Below are 9,737 nucleotides of genomic sequence, written 5' to 3'. Positions count from 1 at the left end.
GCAGGCTCTGTGACAGCCGGGCCTGCCCGCCCCAGGAGGCCACCTCCCAGGACCCCTGGGCTGAAGGAAACCAAGCCACCGCCCCACCCCCAACCCCAGAGACAGGGTGCCTGATGCTGGGGACCCTCTGCCCCCGGGGTCCACCCCAAGCCCTGTCAGTAGTTCTAAAGGCTTTCAGAAAAGAGTCTCCAAATGTGGCCAGGACCCTCTAGGACCTTCTGAGCTGAAGCACACCCAGCAGCTGGGGGAGGGGAAGGCAGAGGGGCACCCCGAACATCCCAGGGGCCGCCCGAGCAGAACTGGGGCCCACTCCCAAGGATGCTTGGTGGAGGGGGCTTTCCGCTTTCCTGGGTTATTAAGAACCTGACGAGGGACCCAGAGGAAAACCACAGGCCAGCTTCCCGCAACCTTGGGGCCCTTGGGGCCCGGCCTGGCCCAGGTCGGTCTGCACAGCTTGGAGAGGTGTGGGGACAGACCGGGGACCCTGCTCCTCCACCGAGAAGCACCCCGAGGCCCCCATCACGGCTCTCCAGAGCCAGTCGCCTGCTTCTCTGGGTCTCGGGTCCAGCAGGGCCCCTCACGGTCTGGGCTCGTGCGGACCCCAAGACAGCACAGCCTCTCGGCTCCTGTGCCCCACTGCCTGGACGCTGTAGCCCCTCCAGCCCCTTCCGGGGACCACCTCCTCCCCTGCATCACTTCCCCTCGTCAGCTTACTTTCCTGCGAGGGGGACGGAGGAGACTGGAGGAAAGACGATCCAGAGGCCTCAGTGGCCCCAGTCTGCCCGCTCTGGTCTGGGATCCAGCACGCAGCCAGGCCCAGCCCTGAGGGCCCCTCTGTGACCGACACGCCTTTCCTTCCCTGGCCCTTCACATGACGGGGGCCGGCCAACTAAACTGGGTTACAACAATTAACACAAATTCTGCCGCCTGTCCCAAAACTTACATAACCAGAGGCGCTGTGTCTCAGGAAGCTCTTCCTCCGCCCATGGCCCCATTTCCTGCCCTCGACCCCGGGCTCTGGTCCTGAAAACAAAGCTCCTTCTAGACTTCCCGACTGGTACTGGTCCTCTGACCCTGCCAGCCAGTGCTCGTCGGGGCAGTGCCCACCGTCTGCGTGTCTGGCTGCCCAGCCTCCCGGGCAAGCACAGGGCGGAGCCAAACGGGCTGTCTCCGCAAGCCTCCCGCCCCTTCCCGAACAGCACCCCCCAGCACTGGAGGGTTTCTGTGACCTCCACCCGCCGGACAGACGGCGTCCCCCCAGATTCACGTCCACCCAGAATGGGACCTTAGGCGGAGACCGGGTCTTCGCAGATGTGATCAGTTGAGGGCAGAGAGGAGACCGTCCTGGGTGGCGGGGACGTGTCTGTGAGCCAAGGGACGCCAAGGACCCAGCACCACCAGACCTGCGAGAGGCCAGGATTCTCCCCGGGGGCCTCCAGAAGAGCCAGCCCCGCCCTCTCCTGACCTCGGGCCACCAGAACTGCAGCGAGGACACACTTCTGTCCTTTGAAGCCACCAGCTTTATGGTCAGTGGTGCCTGGGCCCACTCACTCCCGGCGCCCTCCCTGCCCGCCGGCCACCTCCACACAGGCCACCATCACAGAGCTCCTGGAGCAGGCAGACCCCAAGGGAGCCCCCCAGGGCAGCGGTCACACAACGGAGGGGCGTGCGCGCCAGAGGGGAAGGAAGGGGAGAGGCACCATCAGGCGACAGTCAGGTCACGGCGCGCACCCTCCAGCGAGAGCGTTTGTGCACGGAGGCTACGAGGCAGCTCTCCAGGGCCGATCTCGGTGACCAGAAAGTGACCACTTCTGTTTCTCCTTCAAAGCTCTTCTCCCACCTCACTTGTGGGGAAGCTGAGGCCCAGGGAGGCCACGGTGTTTTCCGAGGGCCCCACAGCAGCGCAGTAAGGAACGGCGTTCAAAAATCCCAAGCTGGCACTCGCGCCAAACCCAGACTCTGCAGAAAGTGGCCACTCGGCTGACTGTGGGACGGTCACGGCCCTGCCCAGCCCAGCGCCCGCCCACCCCCCCCCGTGCTCTTTCTGCCTGTGCGGCGCTGAGGGGGACAGAGCCTCCTGTCCACACCGGGGGACCCGAGGCAGGTACCCTGGCCCCGCCCACACGTAACCAGCCTCCCCCGGTTGCCAGGTGGACCCTACTTCTGAGGACCCGTAAGTGGGTTCTTCTCCCAGTGGGCTGGGGTTTGTACCCCAAACTTGCTCTGGCCAACTTGTAGCCGGTGGGAAAGAGGGGACATTGGGAGGGAGTCATAAAGCCGTTACACTAGAGCCCCTCCCCCCAGGACCAGCTGGGGGCTGGTGACGGAGGAAGCCGTCCTCAGACTCTGGCCACCTCAAGGACCCGCAGGCCAGCCCCACGCCCCTCAAGGCTGCCCCGAGCTGCAAAGCCAGTGAGCACGACGGGCGCCTGCAGCTGGTGCGGGACCAGGCCTGTGACCTCGGTCCCTTCAAGAGCTCGGGGCTCCCAAACTGCAGAGCCCATAGCAGCGACCACCACTGGCTGCCTGCAGTGGCCACGAGGGNGGGGCGGGGGGGGGGGGGGTGTCCCGGTCCCAGCACGGAGGCAACGGGCGCTCGGAGAACCTCACGGAGCCCGGCAGCAGCTTGGAGGACAGTCGCCCTGAAGCCTCCACGGTGAGTGGCCGGCCCCCTGNCCCTGCATGCACCCCCCCCCCCACGCACGTGCCCCACGCCCATCCTGGGAGAAGGTTCCCGGAGGAGCTGGCGGGCAATTTGCATAATATTCTTTGCAAGTTAATATCAGCCTCTGATAATGATCTCGGCATAGCGTGGAGCGCTGAGGCGGCTGTTACAACACTAAGTGATCATATTTTAAATTATGTTTCCCTTTATAGAAAGGTGTTGCAAAAACACACAGACATGAAATCTGTCTNGCGCCCCCCCCCCGGGGCCCCAGCCCCACCCTCCCCGGGGCCAGGGGGCCCGGCCCAGGGCGAGTCCACGCAGGGATGTTCACGGGGCACCTACCGCCCACGTTTGCCAGGGGTCCCGACTGCCCTGGCACCCGGCAAGGAAGCTCTCGCTTCCCACCCACCCCAGGCCCGGCCTCACGCTGGAGACCCCAGGGCCCAGGGGGCCAGACTTCGTGGGATCACAGGGAAGACACAAGCCTAATAACTCCAAATTCTAGGCTTTGGTGCCACAGGCCCTTCTACGGTTGCACCGCAGTCCGGGCCTGGGTCACCCGTCATCCTTCCCGCCCTGTCCGGGCTCTGTACCCCCTCCCTAGGCAGGCGGGCTGGTCCGGGACCCTCGCACATCCGCACCCCGGATGCGGCCAGCGGCGCACCCCACGGCCCATGAGGCCAAGCAGTCACGGGCGACCCGGTGCCTGGAGTGGACGGCCGAGGGGCTGAACAGACCCGGGCCCTGGGGCAGCTACAGGGGCGCGGGGAGGAGGGGGGCTGCCCTGCTCACAAGGGGAGCCCCACAGGAGAGGCCATGTGCTCCCTGCTCTCCTCTCCCTTCATCTGGGAGCCAGGGCCACCACTCAACCTTTATTTTCTTAAAAGCTTTTTTTTCTTTTTTATTAAAAAAAATCCAATTATAGCACCAATCTCTCAGCAGGGGTCAGTGTGGAATAAGAATAGCCCGAGTTAATGGACATGACACAGCCAAGATTAATGCCTAAAGGGCTTCAAAAGTTGTATGATGCAGATTTCATTAACATTTTAATTGTAATGTATCTTTTTAATCTTCCCTCTCTAATGGCTTTATATCCAAAAAAAACGGAAGAAAAAACTGCTGACACAACAAAAAGTATCAATATACAAAATTTAACAAAGGCGCTTAGCAGCGCAATGGAAACTAAATTAAATGAGCAAAACTATGTTAACATTGTGATTTTTTTAACGGCACCAAAGTCAGGAATGCGGCAAAGGCGGTTACTTCTCCCTCCTGGCAGAGACAGCGATGGGGCCGAACAGGGAGCCATGGGGCCGCGGGGACCCAGGACCACACCCTTCTGCCCCTGACCCGCAGGCCGGGGCGGGGGCACCCACAGTGCCGACTCCCAGCCGCGTCCAGGAGCCGGAGGGAGGCAGGAGGGGTCCAGAGGCCCCTGGTGACGTGCGGGTGGGGAGGGGACATCTAGGGACAGCATTATCACCATAACGAGGAGGGAGTTTTGTGGGGCAAAGGCTGGGGCGGCGGGTACGGGGGCATCCTGCCTCCCGCGCCCACAACGAGGGACTCCGGGCAGTCCTGGCCAATGGGGCAGCCACATATTACTGGCGCCAACTCTCAAAGACAACGAGCTTTTCCAGAAATACACCTGGTCGTGTCTACCGAGGACTCAGGAGATTTTTATTTTCAATCAACAAACACTCAGAGTACCAAGCCTGCTGCCTCCTGCTCTACCTGACGGTTTGCGCCCCCTCCCCGATGTGCCTTCTCTCTGCAACAGCCCCCACACCACGCCTTCCTCGGGGACCTGGTGGCTGCGCCGGGTGCTGGGCCTGGGGGCCGGCCAGTCCAGGGCCTGGGACACAGCCCCGCAGTCGGGCTCATTGCTCCAACCCAGTGACTATATATGGGCACTTTCAGGCCCCTGCGGTCTCCGCCCCCGACCTGCCGGCTTCCCAGGCACACAGGCGGGCACTAGGCGGAGCCTGCCCATGGCCATGTGCCCTCCTGGATGCCAGGGCCCGGGGCCGAGGGGGAGGGGGAAGATTCCTTCAGAGACCCAGCGCCAGCCTCTCCTCCCCAGGGACCAGAGAACAACGCCTCAGAGAAAAGTATGCCTGTGCCCTCCCTGGAGACTGAGAAGCAGCCTCCCCTTAAAGGGCCATGTGCTCCTCACTGGCTCGGGCCGCTCACAGGGAGGGGGCATCCCAGGAGGGCCTCAGGGCTGGGCCCAAACTGCACAGAGGCCCCAGGCCGGCTCTGCTCACCTTCAGCCTCCAAGCAAACAACGAAGCTACCGCTTAGCTTAGCATCGGAACACACCAGCCAGGGTGGGGCTCAGAGAGGGTGAGGTGTGCATCCAAGGTCACATAGCTCTGGGGGCGGGATGTGACCTGGGAGAGACCCCAGAGCTCGGGCTCCCAACTGCCGGCCCTGCCGAACCCAGGCCAGGGAGGGGCCTGGAGAGCCCAGGGTCAAGGTCAGAGCCCCCTCCATCCACCCCCCCATCAGATGCGCTCCAGTCCTCAAGGGCACGGCCCCACTCTGAAGATGCTAACCACAGAGGGGCCACCAGGGAGCCCCACTCCAAAGTTCATGTCCCAAACCTCAATGGCTCCCACTTCCAGCCGCCTCTGCGCCCACTTCCAGCCGCCTCTGCGCCCCCTGCCCACGGACCGCCAGGCCCTCACCCACGGGGACCACTTCCAAAATCCAGCACTTGAAAGGCCGGAGGCCACCGTGGAGGAGGAAGCCTAGCTCCCAGCAAACACCAGCTGCAGGTGGCACAGCAGGGAGCCCTGGGCAGCCCCGAACCAGTTTACACGGAGCCTGAGGCCAGGCCTGGTGAGAGCAAGCGTTTGCTAAAAGAGAAATGGAGCCGGGGGAGGCTCTGCAGGCGAGGGNCAGCCACATATTACTGGCGCCAACTCTCAAAGACAACGAGCTTTTCCAGAAATACGCCTGGTCGTGTCTACCGAGGACTCAGGAGATTTTTATTTTCAATCAACAAACACTCAGAGTACCAAGCCTGCTGCCTCCTGCTCTACCTGACGGTTTGCGCCCCCTCCCCGATGTGCCTTCTCTCTGCAACAGCCCCCACACCACGCCTTCCTCGGGGACCTGGTGGCTGCGCCGGGTGCTGGGCCTGGGGGCCGGCCAGTCCAGGGCCTGGGACACAGCCCCGCAGTCGGGCTCATTGCTCCAACCCAGTGACTATATATGGGCACTTTCAGGCCCCTGCGGTCTCCGCCCCCGACCTGCCGGCTTCCCAGGCACACAGGCGGGCACTAGGCGGAGCCTGCCCATGGCCATGTGCCCTCCTGGATGCCAGGGCCCGGGGCCGAGGGGGAGGGGGAAGATTCCTTCAGAGACCCAGCGCCAGCCTCTCCTCCCCAGGGACTCGAGAACAACGCCTCAGAGAAAAGTATGCCTGTGCCCTCCCTGGAGACTGAGAAGCAGCNAAGAATAGCCCGAGTTAATGGACATGACACAGCCAAGATTAATGCCTAAAGGGCTTCAAAAGTTGTATGATGCAGATTTCATTAACATTTTAATTGTAATGTATCTTTTTAATCTTCCCTCTCTAATGGCTTTATATCCAAAAAAAACGGAAGAAAAAACTGCTGACACAACAAAAAGTATCAATATACAAAATTTAACAAAGGCGCTTAGCAGCGCAATGGAAACTAAATTAAATGAGCAAAACTATGTTAACATTGTGATTTTTTTAACGGCACCAAAGTCAGGAATGCGGCAAAGGCGGTTACTTCTCCCTCCTGGCAGAGACAGCGATGGGGCCGAACAGGGAGCCATGGGGCCGCGGGGACCCAGGACCACACCCTTCTGCCCCTGACCCGCAGGCCGGGGCGGGGGCACCCACAGTGCCGACTCCCAGCCGCGTCCAGGAGCCGGAGGGAGGCAGGAGGGGTCCAGAGGCCCCTGGTGACGTGCGGGTGGGGAGGGGACATCTAGGGACAGCATTATCACCATAACGAGGAGGGAGTTTTGTGGGGCAAAGGCTGGGGCGGCGGGTACGGGGGCATCCTGCCTCCCGCGCCCACAACGAGGGACTCCGGGCAGTCCTGGCCAATGGGGCAGCCACATATTACTGGCGCCAACTCTCAAAGACAACGAGCTTTTCCAGAAATACACCTGGTCGTGTCTACCGAGGACTCAGGAGATTTTTATTTTCAATCAACAAACACTCAGAGTACCAAGCCTGCTGCCTCCTGCTCTACCTGACGGTTTGCGCCCCCTCCCCGATGTGCCTTCTCTCTGCAACAGCCCCCACACCACGCCTTCCTCGGGGACCTGGTGGCTGCGCCGGGTGCTGGGCCTGGGGGCCGGCCAGTCCAGGGCCTGGGACACAGCCCCGCAGTCGGGCTCATTGCTCCAACCCAGTGACTATATATGGGCACTTTCAGGCCCCTGCGGTCTCCGCCCCCGACCTGCCGGCTTCCCAGGCACACAGGCGGGCACTAGGCGGAGCCTGCCCATGGCCATGTGCCCTCCTGGATGCCAGGGCCCGGGGCCGAGGGGGAGGGGGAAGATTCCTTCAGAGACCCAGCGCCAGCCTCTCCTCCCCAGGGACCAGAGAACAACGCCTCAGAGAAAAGTATGCCTGTGCCCTCCCTGGAGACTGAGAAGCAGCCTCCCCTTAAAGGGCCATGTGCTCCTCACTGGCTCGGGCCGCTCACAGGGAGGGGGCATCCCAGGAGGGCCTCAGGGCTGGGCCCAAACTGCACAGAGGCCCCAGGCCGGCTCTGCTCACCTTCAGCCTCCAAGCAAACAACGAAGCTACCGCTTAGCTTAGCATCGGAACACACCAGCCAGGGTGGGGCTCAGAGAGGGTGAGGTGTGCATCCAAGGTCACATAGCTCTGGGGGCGGGATGTGACCTGGGAGAGACCCCAGAGCTCGGGCTCCCAACTGCCGGCCCTGCCGAACCCAGGCCAGGGAGGGGCCTGGAGAGCCCAGGGTCAAGGTCAGAGCCCCCTCCATCCACCCCCCCATCAGATGCGCTCCAGTCCTCAAGGGCACGGCCCCACTCTGAAGATGCTAACCACAGAGGGGCCACCAGGGAGCCCCACTCCAAAGTTCATGTCCCAAACCTCAATGGCTCCCACTTCCAGCCGCCTCTGCGCCCACTTCCAGCCGCCTCTGCGCCCCCTGCCCACGGACCGCCAGGCCCTCACCCACGGGGACCACTTCCAAAATCCAGCACTTGAAAGGCCGGAGGCCACCGTGGAGGAGGAAGCCTAGCTCCCAGCAAACACCAGCTGCAGGTGGCACAGCAGGGAGCCCTGGGCAGCCCCGAACCAGTTTACACGGAGCCTGAGGCCAGGCCTGGTGAGAGCAAGCGTTTGCTAAAAGAGAAATGGAGCCGGGGGAGGCTCTGCAGGCGAGGGCAGGGCAGGGCCAGGGTGGCTCCGGCCCAGCCTGCAGCCAGGCCCCCCGGAGCCCAGGAGCCCAGGTCCAAGTGGGGGGAGGATGTGACCTTTCAGCCACACCCGAGGTGGCAGCAGGTCACAGCGTGGGGTCCACACGTCCCTGAATGGAGGTGGAGACGGAGACAGACAACTGACGGTGGCCCCCTACTCATCACGGGAGGGCGCGGGGGAGGGGAGCAGGCCAGACAGGGGGCTCCAGGGGGGCCCAGGACATGGTGCTCTGCAGCCTGGACGGGCAGAGGAGAGGCCAACGGAGCCAGCCCCGAGGGGGCCCTGTGGCCACTGCCCAGCCCCGGGCAGACCCCAAAGCCAACCAGACTTTACAAGCCCCCAAAGCGAGGCCGCCCAGAGCTGCAGTAGCTCAGGATCCAGCCAGGACCCTAGGGGCCCTGCTCCTGCCTTGCCCCCCCACCCGGCACACACACGGGGGCACCAGACCACAGGACTCTGCTCCCCTTCAAAAGCCCAGGCCTGGCACACCAGTCCCAGTCCCTGAGCCCAGGGCGGCCGTGAGGGACAGCAGCCTCGAGAACGAGCCGGGTAGCTAACACGACCCTGAACTGTCAGCTTATCTCGCCCCACGAACCTGGTCGTGGTCAAGCTTCCCAAGTATGTGCCTTACACTGGGGTCTGCGAAGACTTTGGTTCCTGGGGAAAACACGCGGAGGGTTCCAGGCTGCGGGGCCACAATCTGGCCGGAGTAAGGGGAAGCCGGGGGCCCATCCCCCAACTCTGCACTCGGGGGAGCGCAGACCTCAGAGGCAGGGTGTAGGGTGGAGCCCTGGGGACACTCTTGAAAGACTCTGTGCCACAGTTCGCATCTCCCGGCCCACAAGGGGCACGGGGCGCACCTTAACCCATGACGCCAAGCACGCGGGACCCCAAGACAAAGGCGCACGAGATGCATGAAGAGCAGCTCAGGGCTCGCCATCACCCCTCCCGTGAGTAACGCCTGCGCATGTTTTAGCTGGAAACCAGAGAAGGTTTGAAGGGTTTTGTCAAAATGTCACCCAGGAGTCCAACCTCCCAGAGACAGCCTCTCTGGGCGGGTGACAAAGGTCNGCCCCGGCCCGGCGCTCCTCTAAACGGCTGCAGGAGAGAGGGGCAAAGCGGGCCGGCTGTGGCCACTGACAGCAGATGTCTGGCCAGAGAGGTGCCAAGTGGTATCTTCTCCCCGTAGGCTCCTCCAGCGGGCTCTACTGAAAGAATGCGGGCCCCACACCTTGGGTCTCACCTCCTTCGATTTCCTTCGCTCAGGCTCCAGCCAAGCTACCACCCAACAGTGGAATGACCCTATCGAAATGCCAGCGGGCCTCCTGGGAGGGATGGGCACCACAGGGGGCCACAGGGAGCAGAGACCAGGGGATTCGTTGGAAGGTGAAGCCAATGCCTCCGACTGACCCTTTACCTAACTCCTTCCTGCCAAGCTGTTTCCTCACCTGTGAAATGGAGCCAATAATAGAGGCTACCTCTCCCGGCGCCCTTGCCAGGCTTAAATGACAGTAAGTAAGAGTGCGGAGAGCCACCTACTGCCATCGTCTGGGCAAACTGGAGAGAGGGAGGGGAGTGGGGTCAGGGGCTCAAGAGGAGAGAGTGAGGGTGGAGAGGGAAGGCGGGGGG

The sequence above is a fragment of the Crocuta crocuta genome, unplaced genomic scaffold, assembly GCF_008692635.1.
Source record: "Crocuta crocuta isolate KB4526 unplaced genomic scaffold, BGI_CrCroc_1.0 scaffold971, whole genome shotgun sequence".
NCBI classification, from domain to species: domain Eukaryota; kingdom Metazoa; phylum Chordata; class Mammalia; order Carnivora; family Hyaenidae; genus Crocuta; species Crocuta crocuta.
This window is presented reverse-complemented; position numbering follows the sequence as displayed.